General features: G+C 42.4%; 1 pseudogene across 1 annotated transcript in view; it reads left to right on the top strand.

Annotated features, from left to right (window-relative positions):
- Positions 1–8,265: 8,265 nt before the first annotated feature.
- LOC149268255 (uncharacterized) overlaps positions 8,266–15,952 on the top strand; it is a 61,931-nt pseudogene continuing 54,244 nt past the window's right edge. The window contains exons 1-2 of the transcript XR_016271280.1: positions 8,266–15,011; positions 15,086–15,705. The product of XR_016271280.1 is annotated as an uncharacterized LOC149268255 (transcript). The remainder of the gene's footprint in view (positions 15,012–15,085; positions 15,706–15,952) is intronic.

A 15,952-nucleotide genomic window follows, 5' to 3' on the forward strand; every position in this document is an offset into this window, starting at 1 on the left:
AAAATTGGTGCTGCTGCCAGATTCAGCGCTGAAAATATTATTCTGGAGCGGAATGTTCATTACTCGAAAGATAATTCAATAAGTAATCAGAAAAGAATTAGTAAAGTTTAATGCCCTTGTCTCAGGCTTATAGGACCATGAAAACATGCAATGTTACCAATGAATATATTTACCGTTTGTATAATCGTTACATATTCCTATAGTTTTGGTATAAGAGTAAGGTTCTTTGAAGCTGCCGAGCTTTTTCGGCAACGCTGGCTCCAATCATCAATCATCGCAAAAAAAAGCTAATACGATTTAATTTAGCTTATTATTTATTAATTTAATGCCGAGCCTATGGTAACTGTTTAGACAAAGTTATTTCGATGCGAGAGTGACAAATATGTGAATGAAGACAATTTTTTTTTTAAAGAGTCTGAAATAATAGAAGTAAGGAGGAGCAACCGTAATTTACATATGTATGTATGTGTGTTATGCATTGTTATGTGCATGAGTGCACTAACAGCGAATGAGAAATACAAAGCCAAAAGATTAACTTATGAGAAACTTATTAACTGTTAAGAGCAATTATTAGCTGCTGCGCCGAACATCCTCCCCCCCGTTAAAAGACCACGACTTTTAACAGGATCTTCAACCGGAAGGGTGCCCAACTTATTGACAGCTCGACGTGTAGTTCCTGTGGGAGTACGCGGAACAGCAACTCTCATGGCTCCATCAGCTCCAGCAATAATTTCAATGACCCGGGCTAATGGTCACTTCAAAGGTGGCGAGTTTCCGTCTTTTACGCAGACGACGTCGTTGACTTTGATAGAAGGCCGTGGGGTGCCCCATTTTTTACGCTGATGTAGAATGGTAAGGTATTCCTCACTCCAGCGCTTAAAAAAACTTCTACGTTACCAGCGATCGACCAATCAGGAAATGTCCTGGAGTGAGAACGCCAAGATCATCGGGATTTTCGGTAATTGGAACAAGAGGAGGAGAATTGTTTATAGCCTGAATTTGGCACACCACTAATTTGGTTGCGTTTTCCGACCAAATGCATTTTGGAATGCCACGCGTACTAATGAAACGCTTGAGAGCGGCCAAGAACGCAGCTGTCGACAGATCCTTTGCGAGCTTCAGCCATACAGCCTCAGCAAACGAACACACAGATGTAGCATTTTAGTGATGTTCTATTTCTTCCATCGGGCTTGTAATAAAAAGGACCACAATAGTCTACTCCAGTGATTGTAAATGCCGGTAAGCACTGTGCACGCTGCTTAGGCAAGTTCACCATTATGTGTTCAACTAGGCGAGGTCGGGATCTGCAGCAAATTATACAATTTCGCAATGCTCGGGCCACAGTATTCATACCGCCTATGGGCCAAAACTACAGTCGAATTGCTCCAAGCAAAGCCTGCAGTCCTAGATGATGATGCTTTTGATGAAGATGGGAGATTATAGCGAAGGTTAAGGGATAGTTTTTGGGTAAGATAATTGGGTGTCGCGTATCGAAGCTGAGAGTAGAGTATCCTAGACAACCACCAACTCTTAGTAGACCAAAATTATCCATAAACGGAGATAGCGAAAGAATGGCGCTTGACGAATGTATTTATTTTTTTCGTCCGATGATAATTCAGGTGATTTTATTTTCCGGATGAATCTATGAACATAACGAGAAATGCGTTTCATTATTCCGAATGAATTTATGTACTTGAACTTTAACAAAACTCTTTGACGAAGGCATTGTTCAGACAATGACGCTTTTCCTTTTGCAAGGAAGAAGGTCCATGCCTCCATAATTTTGAATGCAAGAGCTCCGGCGATGCTTCTTTGGATAATATATCCGCAGGATTCATTTCAGTTGGCACGTAATGCCACTCCATGCCGATCGTGACCTGTTGTGTGTGCACAAATCTTGTTAGCGACAAACACATTGAATATGGATGGCTCTTCTTTTAGCCAAGACAAGAACACCGCTGAATCTGACCAACAATGCATCTCATATTCGAACAACCTCGATTTCTTTATTTCGCTTATCAAGTTCACAAGAAACAAGTAAGAAAGCTCTAGTCGAGACTGCTCGACTACGAGATCCCCTGAACCCTTGGAGCAATAGATATTTCAATAATTTTTCGCGTCTTTCAGCTTACACAAGAAACACGCACACACACACACACACGCACGTACGCACACACAGGCATACATACACACACACGCATATAGACTGTAGTGGCGCTGGAATAGAGGGAAAAAAGAAACAGCCTAAAAGTAGGCAGTGCGCTGAGCATAGTGGCTTAGCATAGTTGAACGAGATCACGGATGTGGCAATCCCGAATCTCCAGTAATAACAGGAGAAATTGTCATTCTCAGCCAGGCCATAAAAAACTGTTCCCAAGCGATGACTTGTCGCTTCATGGGATCGGCCATATTTCCTCTTTCCTTCGCATCTCAACCACCGACTAAAAAGGTTGTCAATATGCTTTTGGTGTGTAAGCCCTCAAAGTGTACATACGCGTTCTGCAAACAGTGTTGAAGTGCTGCTGCAGTGTCTTCTCCAAGACGCGGTGAACGTGGATACAGCAAAAGACGTCAAAACTACTTTTGTGCCAGCGAAATTGCAAAGAGGAGCCCCGGTCACACACCGGCGGCCACGATCAAAACAGCTGGGCAACCAACCAGCTGAGCAAATTAGCTGGGCTTTTGCAAGGAAGCTCAACTGGTTTGTGTCTTTGGAATCGTCATCACCCAAGAAATACAGCATACTTCTAGGGCGAAGTAATATAAAAGAGAGATGACCACTGACAGTCTAGCAGCAGAATCCGAAAGGATTAAGGCAGTAATGCAGAGCAGACTTGATGCACGTATGGCTGAAATACGTGCCAGAAGCAACGATTCGTCCCTGAAGAAAATTGATGTGACATCCATCCAAGGACCGAAAGCATCAAGCATAAAACGCAAGCAGCTAAGCTCCCCTGGAGCAGCTAGAAAAAAAGCTTCTGTGCTTGACCAACCGAGCACTAGCAAAGCTGCAGCAGCAAGACAGAACAAATTTGCACTTCTTGATCAAGATGACGAAGAAGATTGCGAAATGGAAGTGACTGCAAATGCTGATGATCAGCAGCCAGCCGAAAAACCCAAGTCTCGACCGCCCCCTATTTGGTGCCCGGACATTAAATCTGTTGCCAAACTTCAACAAGTCATTGACGAAGTCATCGACCCCAAATCGTATGTAATTAAGCCCAAAAGGAACAATATTGGAGTCCTTACTAATTGCAGCGATGACTACCGGGCGGTGGTAAAGCACCTCTCAAAGATAGGACTTCAGTTAGATTGCTACCAGCTGAAGGAAGATAAGCCCTACCGAGTCTGCGTAAAAGGACTGCACTCAAGCACGGACGTAGACCAGATAAAGTCAGATATCTGTCTGAAAGGGCACACAGTTGTTAATATATTTAACCCGCTCAGTCGGATTGACAAAACGCCGTTAAATATATTTTTTGTGGCGCAGGCTACAAACAACAAACAAGTACACCATCTTCGCATTATAGCTCGTCAGAGATGCACGGTTGAGCTCCCGAGGAAATTCAATGACCTCACGCAATGTCACCGTTGCCAGGAATTTGGGCACACACAGCGCTACTGCCACAAGACTCCCAGATGCGTGCGATGCGCCGGTCAACATTCCTCCAAGGACTGTCTGCGAGCAAGGGACCAACCTCCAATCTGTGCTCACTGCGAAGAACAACACCCGGCGAACTACAGAGGCTGCCACGTCTACAAGCGTCTCCTAAAGGCACAGGCTCCTGCGCAAAAACGTAACCCGGCAAAAACGTTCAACGCTGCCCCGCGCTGGGCTGATAAAGGATTCGTAACATTGCCCACTGCAGTGCCCACTAGTGGACTAACATACGCCCAAGCTGCTAGAGGAGAAAAAGCTCAGCCAGCATCTAATAAGCCCGATCCAGCTATTATTGAGCTTCTTCCACAGCAGCAGCGACAATTTGACGTCATTAATGCTGAAATCAAAGCAATGCGAGAGCTGCAAGCCCAGCAAGCAAATGTCTTGACCAGCCTAATGGCTCTCATAACAAAACTCAGCTCCAAATAATGTCGCTTCGCGTGGGCATATGGAACGCTAATGGCCTGTGCAGCAAGGCTCAAGAATTAGCCGTCTTCTTATCACGGAGAAACATCGATGTCATGCTGATTGCAGAAACACGTGAATGTCCCACGCTAAAAATCTTCGGATACGAACACTATCACGCTCATGGTGGTGGAGCAAACAGTTTTGGAGGATCGTCGCTGCTTATCCGCTCAACTCTGGCACACACACCATCGACTCAATTCTCCGACGCTACACTTCAATCCTCTGCCATTTGCCTTTCTACATCAATTGGCGAGATTGAAATCGCATCGATATACTGCCCGCCTAACGCAGATCTCCGCGTACAAGACATCGTACAGCTCACCAATCGTAGAAACCAAAAAACGCTAATTGGAGGCGACTGGAATGGTTGGCACCCATTTTGGGGTAGCAGCAGAGCAAACCAACGCGGAGAGACAATTTTCGACGCAATTCAAAGCGCACAATACTCCATCCTGGCCACGGGAGCCCCCACACGCTACCCAATAAATGGACACCATCCCTCTGCAATAGACTTCGCCATCTACAGAGGAATAGGTGACAGACTCTTGAGCATCGAAGAATGTCTCGATCTGTCTTCGGATCATCTTCCGCTGATAGTCACCATCCACGCTCACCCACAACCTTTCCCGATCAGACAACGCCTTCTTCCCGCTGGGTCGGATCTAGCAATCTTTAAGCGCACTCTACACTCCTCACTGCACCCGGAAATAGAACTCCGCACTGCGGAGGACGTAGAGTACGCAGCAAACAGAATGCAAGATGCTATAACAGAGGCAGCGCTGCTAGCTGCACCGGCTGCTCACATTCAAAAGCACTCGCACTACAGCATTCCTCTCACCCCGCACGTTCAAAATCTCCTTGAGTACAAACCATGGACAAGGAGCCGCTGGATTAGAACGCGTATAGCCAGCGACAAAAGCAGATACAACGAAGCCACCAGACAGCTCAAAGTTGCCCTGGCCCACATGCAATGTACGCGTATTAGAGAGGCGCTTGAACGAGCAGATACTCCAGCTGGGGCGGAATTTCAGCTATGGCGATATACGCGCAATATTAAAAGGCAGCCTCTGCGTCGTCACCCCATCCTGAGTGCTACGGGTGAGTGGCTTACTGGAGATGAAGCGCAAGCCGAAGCCTTTGCTGACCACTTATATGAGCAATTCTCGCCGCTGCTAACTACCGAGCAATCAGATCTTAATAGCATCAGAAGGACTGTGAACTCTCCTACCCCAGAAGGTATCCCCATAGAAGCATGCACAAAGGCAGAGGTTCTCAAGCAGATGAAAGCTGTAAAAACAAAAAAGGCGCCTGGACACGACCGAATAGATGGGAAAGTTATCAGGGCATTGCCTGATTCAGCTATTGACTACTTTGTAGTACTATGCAACGCCATCCTTCGCACTCAGCACTTTCCGTCCTGCTGGAAACGTGCTGAAATAATCATGATCCTGAAACCTGGAAAACCCGAAAAGGAAATTGCTTCCTACAGACCTATCAGCTTGCTACCGGTATTCTCTAAAGTATTCGAAAGAATACTCCTGCGAAGAGTACTGAACGAGCTGAGTCGAAGAAGAATCATACCGGAGCATCAATTCGGCTTCAGGAGGCAGCACGGTACGCCAGAGCAAGTGCATCGTGTGATCAACCACATTCTCGGCGCGTTCGAAAGCAAGGAATACTGCTCCGCAGTTTTTCTCGATGTCAAGCAGGCATTCGACCGGGTGTGGCATGTGGGTCTCCTTGACAAGATTAGGAAAGCCTTACCTGTCTCCCACTTCAAGTTGCTGGCCTCTTACCTGACAGGAAGAAGCTTCAAGGTCCTAAAAGGACATGCAAAATCTTCGAGTCGACCAGTTAGAGCAGGCGTGCCCCAAGGTAGTGTGCTTGGGCCAACATTATATACACTCTACACCGCAGACATGCCGTTGCCTCCCAGTAACAGCGACATGCTTATAGCGACGTACGCGGATGATACAGCCATACTGAGTCGCAATAAATCGCCCGAAGTAGCCTCTAGTCAAATGCAAGATTACTTGCATGATCTCAATCGGTGGCCAACTCGCTGGAGCATCGGAATCAACGCCCAAAAGTCCACGCACATCACATTCGCAACCAGAAGGGGAGCCTGCCCCGAAGTGACTCTAGGAGCTCCAATACCACGCGCAAACAAGGTGAAGTACCTGGGAGTCACTCTGGATAAGAGACTGACCTATGGCCCGCACGTAAGTGAGACAGTCAAAAAGTGCAAGTACAAATTAAAAAAACTCGACTGGATGCTAAGAAGCGACAGCCCTCTGTCACATATACAACGCAATAGTGGCACCTGTTTTCACTTACGCAATGCCTTTATGGGGGTCTGCTGCAAGAACTCACATAAATAAAGTTCAGACCACACAAAACAAAGCACTAAGGACTTGGACCGGAGCCGAATGATACGTCAGAAATGAAACCCTGCACACCGACCTCCAGATGCCGACAATTGCTGAGCTCATTGGCCGACACAGCACAAGATACGCGGACAGAATATCCGCCCACCCAAACCAGCTTGCAGCCAATTTAGCCACCAACACTATCAACAGAAGGCTGAAAAGATCACATCCCCTAGACCTGAGAAGTGACCTAAATTAAAGTAACTTTTAGCAATAAAGGCATTTAGCCACTCCATTAGTTAAGGTACCCTTCTAAATGCGCCATAGAGTTTACGACAAAAGCTTCAATAAAACTATATTGGAAAAAAAAAAAAAAAAAAGGTTGTATAAAAATTTCTCTGTGAAGTGGTGAAAAATTAATTCGAGAATTGAAGAAAAAATATTAAATTGAAAGTATAATTTTTTTTCTTGTGCAAGTGCCAAACTATTTAAATCGGTATGAAGAAAATAGTGGCATTTCAGTAAGTCAGTATATATGTGTAAAATCATTTCGCACAAACCTCTTTGCAGGTTTGGCACCCAGTCAAAAATTTAATTTTTTTTGCCAGCTTGCAATTAAGTCTGCAGCGCGCACACTAAATAACTCGCATTGCGCTGTCTGGATTACTGCATCTGCGCACAACTAAACATTCGCATCGCGCTATTTGAATAGCTGCAGCTGCGCGCAATTACATATAAGCATTGCATTATATGTCTTCGCACCTGCCACGCCTCTGCACGGACTTACTGCTGCACACCAAGCATCACCACTTGATTTAAAAGATGCCCTGCCATCTGGCCAACTGTTGCGAATATTAATTTATTAATTTATACTAGTGGCACCGAGTTAATCTTTTTGCGCTTTTTTTTTTCGATTGCATTCATCGTGAACTAAATAATAATTATATAGAACAAGTAAGAAAGCTCTAGTCGAGACTGCTCGACTACGAGATCCCCTGAACCCTTGGAGTGCTAGCTATTTCAATAATTTTTCGCGTCTTTCAGCTTACACAAGAAACACACACACATACACAAACACATACACACACAAGCACCCACGCATAAACACGCATGGGCTGCAGTGTGCGCTTACTATGAGAACTTAATTGTTTAATAACTTCTTTTGTGGACGTACGATCTTCATGAAACTTTCAGATTATGATTATAACATGAATATGCATGTAATTGCCAAAGCACAAGTCTCTAGTATTTGAAATACGCGTTTTACAAAAGTGAGGGTGAGGGGGTGAATTTAGAGGTGGGGGGTAAATTTTAACAAAAACCGAAATTGTATAAATTGCATATAAGCATACATTAAAAATTTGGAGACTCTAGCAATAAAGGTGTAGAAGATATAATTTTATAACTGGTTTTCGATAAGGTTTTTCATCGATAAAAAAAGATCGGGATGAGTTATCGAATTTTAATGATAAACTCGATATCCGCGCTGTAATTACGAACATTTTACAAAAAATTTGAAGTCTCTAGCTTTTATATCTTCGGAAATCGACGCGTTGAAACATACGGACAGACGGACAGACGGACAGACAGACAGACGGACAGGGCCAAATCAACTCAGCTCGTCACCCTGATCAAGAATATATATACTTTGTGGGGTCTGCCACGCCTCCTTCTGCCTGTTACATACATTTCAACAAAACCATTATACCCTGATTTCCCATTGAAAATGGGTTCAGGGTATAATAATATAAGATAATAATATACATGAAGCAATAGCCCTTAAGTATCCATAACCTCCACCTTCCCTCCCCAATGAAAAATTCTTATTAGTTATCGTAATCTATTTCTTTTTATTAATCGCTTTTGTTATCTTATTTTGTTGTTATGCATTATATTTTTTTTTGTTAGTCACATATACATTTTTTAGCACATCTTGCAGCCACACCGAAATGGAAGCGCTTTCATCGCGGGATACCACTGTAAGTGAAGCCTTATCATTTATCAATTTGCATATTTATTTTTATTATTTACTGTCAGCGTTAATATCACCCGCTGCATAAATAACAAAAAAAAAAGCATAATGCATAATCACTAATCTTCCTATCACCATTCCACTATCTTCATTTCGATCAGCTGATCTAAGGCTGAGAGAAAAAGCTCTCCAAAAGCTTTCTTATCGTTTGTTTATATTCTCTTATGCCCAAAACAACAAGTTACATATGTATAATTATTTTGTTTATATTAAATCTAATGAAGTTTAATTAAGTTTAATTAGTTTGGGGCCATGCGGCGCGTTTCTATAGGTTTTTAGCTCTCCTAGCTGGGAATGGGGTCGCTGACAATATATGCAGGTAGCCAGCGATCAAGGTAGGGTGGGCACGGTCGGTCGCCTTAATATCAAAGGCCGACTTTCGCTGAGCAGGCACATATTTGCTTGCGCAGCGAGACCCAGCTTGGACAGGTATGTTTGTGTGTGTCTAAATCTGTTTTATCTCTATCTCTCTCTCTCTCTTTTTTTCTCTCTTCTAAGCAAGTGGCCGAAGATAATCGTTTGCACGCGATTTTTATTAATAAATATATCTTGGCAGCGCTAGGAGTCGCAGTTCCCCTCTTCTTACCCCTTCCCTTCTCCCGATGACCCATTGGCCGGATCCAGCGCGTGCACTGCTCTAATCCTCCTATTCTACCATCTGCGCTTGATAATGTAACTCGTTACAGCATTAATTTTAAAAGCATATATTTATTTTGGCGCCCAACGTGGGGCCCGATTAGTCCGGCAGCCCCGACAACAATCGATGCAAGTCATTATCAGCTGATTTGTTTTATCTCTTCGATGTGTCTCGGTCCACTTTAGCAAAGTGCATGCAAAAGCAATAATGCATTCCAGTTTATTAAAAGGAACGTGCGTACCTAATATTACATATTCTTGTAGCTGGATGTGGGTTTCAATGGACACGATCTATTATCCTCCGCGCAACGAATTTGTGGTATCGCCGCCTTAATGACTATAATTTTAGTCATGAATATAGTTTATGTCATTTTTGCTTCTGTTTCGTGTTATTCTCTTTACTAAAATTTTCTACTTTCATAGCACCTATGTACCTGGCTAACTTTGTCTATTGGATGTGTTCGCATGGTACCCCAAAATCGTATGTAATTGAATTATTCTTTTGGATTTGGTTTACTTATTGGCTTTATTTTTTTTTTTTGCAGTTACCGTTTTGCGAGTTTATTTTTGTTTGATTTTATTATTATTTTTTTTGCTATTTTTTTTTGTTTTCTATTGGGAGTTATTAAGTAATGCTGTATATTCCTACTTATTAGTAGTCAGTTAAGTTTTTTTGAATTACTTGTCATCTGCTTGCTATCTAGTTATTATTTATATCGATTAGAAAATGCCTTTAACGCGTAGTAGCGAAAATTTATCCCGGCCTGACGAGCCTATCATAAACTGTTTTATTTGTACAGAATCTATTATTAACGAAAGCCAGCTATTTAAAACAAGTTGTGGCCATACCTTTCATCAATCGTGTTTTAACACTAAGATAGCCAATAAGACAGTTTGTCCAGTTTGTAAACAGTCGTTGCGTTTACAGAGTGTTGCCGTCAGCACAGAATCTTCAATGGATAAGCCATCAGGGTCGAATGCAGCAACCAAAACTAGATCTCAGGCAAGAAAGACAGCAACCTCCAATATGTCTGAAGGTGATATCTCGTCACCAGTCTTGGTTCCTTCAGTGGCGCCCACACTTACTCCAGACTTGGCTACAATGATAGCTGACGCCATTTCTGCCGCTTCACTTCGGCAAACCGAGTTGATAGCTCAGATTTCTTTGAGGCAAAGTGAGACGTTGTCGCAGGTGATAGAGAGTGGCTTCCAGAAACTGCTTTCATCATCCGCAGAGCCGCATACAAGTCGCAGTCCCATACTGCCAGTGCAAGATAATACCAGCAATCTCGGCCAACAAGAGTTTCAACCAGCCTCAACTATATCTGGAACCCATTCAAACAATAGATTCACGTCATTAGGAACGGATTTGCGACCAGATCGCATCAGCCAAATTATTTCAAATTGGAAGGTACGTTTCAATGGCAAAACGGCCTTGTCAGTAGAAGATTTCATTTATCGAACTGAAGCTCTTACGCATCAGACTCTAGAAGGCAATTTTGAGCTGTTGTCTAGATACGTTAGCAACCTCTTTGATGGTAGTGCGAGTGATTGGTTTTTGGCGCTATCACAAAAGTGTGCCTGGGATTCGCTGGCAAGAACTTTGTTTTGCACTTAGAGAGCAATTTAATGATGATAGAACTGACCTTCATATCCGAGCTGCTATCGATAGGCGTAAGCAAAAGATAGGCGAACCCTTCGATGAGTTCCATGAGGCCATCGTATCACTTGCGGACAAACTTTCGAGTCCCTTGCGTGAGTTATCTCTACTCCAAATTCTCCGTAATAATTTGCTCCCTGAAATTCAGCATGAACTTCTTTATGAGAGAATTGAAAGAGTTGCTCAGCTACGCCATTTGGTGCGCACGCGCGAAATTTTCTTGCAAACGATTGGCAAGCCATTAGTTAATAGGCCGCATCCTATACCTATGCCACGTCGCTCAGTAAATGGAATGGCAATAGAGCGCGAGTCTTCGGATGAGGACGTAGACAGTCCAGAAGTATCAGCAGTAAATTTACTGTGCTGGAACTGTAATGCGACAGGGCACAGGTACCAAGATTGTACAGCGGAACGTCGAGTATTTTGTTATGGTTGTGGCAAACCCGACACGTATAAGCCTTCGTGCATGAAATGCAACAAGCATTCAAAAAACTTGTCAGCCCGTGCACCGTCGACCAGTGCACGCAAACAAATGAAGTCGACATCAACCAACACATAGATTTTCAATCCGTTGACTATACCAACGACCCAATTACGACCGTCACAACTTTATGATGCCCATTCCGAAACAATACACACACAAATAAGCTCCAAATCTCGCTCTCAACTACGTCGCATCTCAGCAAAAAAACGTCATAAGATAGAGCAGAAGCAGCTAATGTTGGCTGTGATAGCAAACGCTCAAGATATTAGGCCATATGCAAATGTTAGTTTATTAGGAAAGAGTATTACTGGCCTAATGGACACAGGAGCTTCCATAAGCTGTATTGGTGGTGAATTTTGTAATCATGTTCTTAATTCAAATATTGTATTTAAGCCTCTGAATTCATCTGTACGTACTGCAGATGGCAAGGCGCAGAATATAATAGGCAAAATCACTACAGAAATCAAATTTAAAAATGAAACTAGAATGTTGACATTTTATATAGTACCCTCCTTATCTCAAGATTTATATTTAGGGATAGACTTTTGGACCCAATTTAATCTTCTTCCGCTGGAGGTGGTGCCCACAGTTAATAATTTGTCCTCTTTAGAAGATCGCAACCTAAAACCACTTACAGTCACGCAGCATCAATTGCTGCTGCAACACGTTAACATGTTCCCTTCTTTTGCTAAACTGGGCTTGGGACGAACAACTCTTCTTTCGCATGAGATTAATGTCGCCGGAGCCGCTCCAATTAGGCAACGTCATTATCCAGTTTCACCAGCAGTAGAAAAGTTAATGTATGAAGAGCTGGACAGAATGCTTAAATTAGGCGTGATAGAGGAGTCACAAAGCGTTTGGTCTTCTCCACTTGTGTTAGTTCGCAAACCAGGATAGGTTCGTTTGTGTTTAGATAGCAGGCGTGTTAATGCGGTTACCGTTAAGGATGCATATCCTATGCCGTTCATTGAGGGTATTCTTAGTAGGCTACCAAAAGCTGAATTCATAACCAGCTTAGATTTAAAAGATGCTTTCTGGCAAATTCCACTAGAGCCGAAGTCACGCGATAAAACCGCATTTAGCGTACCTGGTAGGCCGTTGTATCAATACACGGTTATGCCTTTTGGGCTTTGTAATGCTCCACAGACAATGTCGAAGTTGATGGATAGAATAATACCCACTAATCTGCGTCGTGAAGTTTTTATCTATTTAGATAACTTGTTGGTAGTTTCAGATACATTCGAACGGCATCTAAATGTCCTAAAAGAGTTGGCAAGTCACATAAAAACAGCAGGTTTGACCATCAATATTGAGAAAAGTAATTTCTGTCTCAAAGAGGTGCAAATATTTAGGTCATGTGATTGGCAATGGCACAGTTAGCACAGACCCAGATAAAATTGTATCTATTACAGAATTCCCAGTCCCGAGGTCAGTCAAACAAGTTAGGCGGCTTTTAGGTATGACGGGATGGTACAATAAATTTATTCAGAACTATGCCACCATTGCATCCCCTATAACAGACACGTTGAAACATAGACAAAAATTTGTATGGGGTGAATCAGCTCAAAAAGCGTTCGAAGAACTCAAGGAGAAGCTTAGTACGGCTCCAGTTTTGCATAGTCCAAATTTTGACAGGCCATTCTCTATACACTGCGATGCCAGCCATACAGGTGTTGGTGCTGTGTTAGCTCAGGTAACAGACAATAATGAAGAGGTACCGGTGGCTTTTATGTCTCGTAAACTTAACCGTTGTCAAAGGAATTATTCCGTAACGGAAAAAGAATGTCTGGCAGCTATTTTAGCGATAAAAAACTTTAGAGCTTATGTTGAAGGACAAGAATTTTCTGTAGTCACAGATCATGCTTCTCTAAAATGGCTCATGTCTCAAACTGACTTGAGTTCTCGGTTAGCAAGGTGGGCTTTAAAACTTCAGGGTTTTGATTTTAAAATAGTCCATAGAAAAGGCAGTCAAAACATTGTACCAGATGCTTTATCACGAGTGTACACAGAAGATGTGTCTGCAATTTCAGCCGATTGTCTAGTGGATCTCGACTCGGTTCATTTTAAGACATCTGACTATCTAGAATCTCAAAGCCAAAATATTAGCCAATCAATCTAGATCACCAGATGTAAAGGTAGTTGACGATTATATATATCGGAGAGCCGATCACGCGTCGGGTGAGAAAGTAGCCGATGATTTGTGTTGGAAACTTTGGGTTCCCCAATCGCTGGTTCCAGAAGTCCTTAAGAAGGCCCACGAGCCTCCACTAGCTTCTCACCCAGGCATAAACAAGATGCTAGATAAGCTGCGCCGCTATCTTTATTGGCCGAAAATGGTAGTAGATGTAAAAAAATTCGTTAATAATTGCGAGAGTTGTAAGTGCAACAAGCACCCAAATTACACACTACGTCCACCCTTAGGAAAATCGGGCTCAACGCAACGCGTGCTCCAAAAACTTTATATTGACTTTCTAGGTCCATATCCGCGAAGTCGCACCGGGAATATAGGAGTCTTTGTTGCTTTAGACCATATGTCGAATTTCCCTTTTGAAACCCGTAAAAAATTTGACTGCCGACGCCATCACAGACTATTTAGAGCAGGACTTGTTTCATTGCTTCGGAGTTCCTGAAACTATAGTCTCTGACAACGGTGTACAGTTCAAGTCTCAGTTGTTCAACGTATTATTACAAAAGTATGGTGTTAACCATACATATACGGCCGTTTATTCCCCACAAGCAAATGCTTCGGAGCGAGTCAACCGATCGGTGATAGCAGCAATAAAGTCATATATTGCACCTGACCAAAAAGATTGGGACGCTCATCTAAGCTCTATCTGTTGCGCTCTGCGTTCAGACGTGCATTCGGTTATCGGCACTAGCCCTTATCGAATCGCCTTTGGCCAAAATATGGTGACCAATGCATCCACGTACAAACTGCTACGTAATTTAAACTTCTTAGAAGATCGCGCTATTCGATTTAATCGTGAAGATTCATTTGATCTTATACGCGACAGGGCAAAGGATTGCATGCAACAACAACGTAATCGAAACGAGAATATCTATAATATGCGCTGTCGTGATGTTTCGTTTGTGGTAGGTCAAGAAGTTTACAGGCGTAATTTTCAACAAAGTAATTTTGTACAGGGTTTTAATGCGAAACTAGCTCCGAACTTCGTAAAGGCAAGAATTAAGAAAAAACTTGGCAATAGTTATTACGAAATTGAAGATTTGCAGGGTCGCTTGATTGGTAAATACCATGCAAAAGACCTAAAACAATAATCGCAGAGTCCAGCGCGAATCACCCTATAGTGTGATTTTGGTCGGGGGGTCTTGTAGTGGCGCTGGAATAGAGGGAAAAAAGAAACAGCCTAAAAGTAGGCAGTGCGCTGAGTGGTTTAGCTTAGCATAGTGGCTTAGCATAGTTGAACGAGATCACGGATGTGGCAATCCCGAATCTCCAGTAATAACAGGAGAAATTGTCATTCTCAGCCAGGCCATAAAAAACTGTTCCCAAGCGATGACTTGTCGCTTCATGGGATCGGCCATATTTCCTCTTTCTTTCGCATCTCAACCACCGACTAAAAAGGTTGTATAAAAATTTCTCTGTGAAGTGGTGAAAAATTAATTCGAGAATTGAAGAAAATATATTAAATTGAAAGTATAATTTTTTTTCTTGTGCAAGTGCCAAACTATTTAAATCGGTAAGAAGAAAATAGTGGCATTTCAGTAAGTCAGTATATATGTGTAAAATCATTTCGCACAAACCTCTTTGCAGGTTTGGCACCCAGTCAAAAATTTAATTTTTTTTGCCAGCTTGCAATTAAGTCTGCAGCGCGCACACTAAATAACTCGCATTGCGCTGTCTGGATTACTGCATCTGCGCACAACTAAACATTCGCATCGCGCTATTTGAATAGCTGCAGCTGCGCGCAATTACATATAAGCATTGCATTATATGTCTTCGCACCTGCCACGCCTCTGCACGGACTTACTGCTGCACACCAAGCATCACCACTTGATTTAAAAGATGCCCAGCCATCTGGCCAACTGTTGCGAATATTAATTTATTAATTTATACTAGCGGCACCGAGTTCATCTTTTTGCGCTGTTTTTTTTTCGATTGCATTCAACGTGAACTAAATAATAATTATATAGAAAAATAATATAAGATAATAATATACATGAAGCAATAGCCCTTAAGTACCCATAACCTCCACCTTCCCTCCCCAATGAAAAATTCTTATTAGTTATCGTAATCTATTTCTTTTTATTAATCGCTTTTGTTATCTTATTTTGTTGTTATGCATTATATTTTTTTTGTTAGTCACATATACATTTTTTAGCACATCTTGCAGTCACACCGAAATGGAAGCGCTTTCATCGCGGGATACCACTGTAAGTGAAGCCTTATTATTTATCAATTGCATATTTATTTTTATTATTTACTGTCAGCGTTAATATCACCCGCTGCATAAATAACAAAAAAAAAAAGCATAATGCATAATCACTAATCTTCCTATCACCATTCCACTATCTTCATTTCGATCAGCTGATCTAAGGCTGAGAGAAAAAGCTCTCCAAAAGCTTTCTTATCGTTTGTTTATATTCTCTTATGCCTTCTGCCCAAAACAACAAGTTACAT

This window comes from Drosophila arizonae, chromosome X (genome assembly GCF_054131065.1).
Source record: "Drosophila arizonae isolate 15081-1271.41 chromosome X, UAZ_ARI_1.0, whole genome shotgun sequence".
Classification (NCBI taxonomy): domain Eukaryota; kingdom Metazoa; phylum Arthropoda; class Insecta; order Diptera; family Drosophilidae; genus Drosophila; species Drosophila arizonae.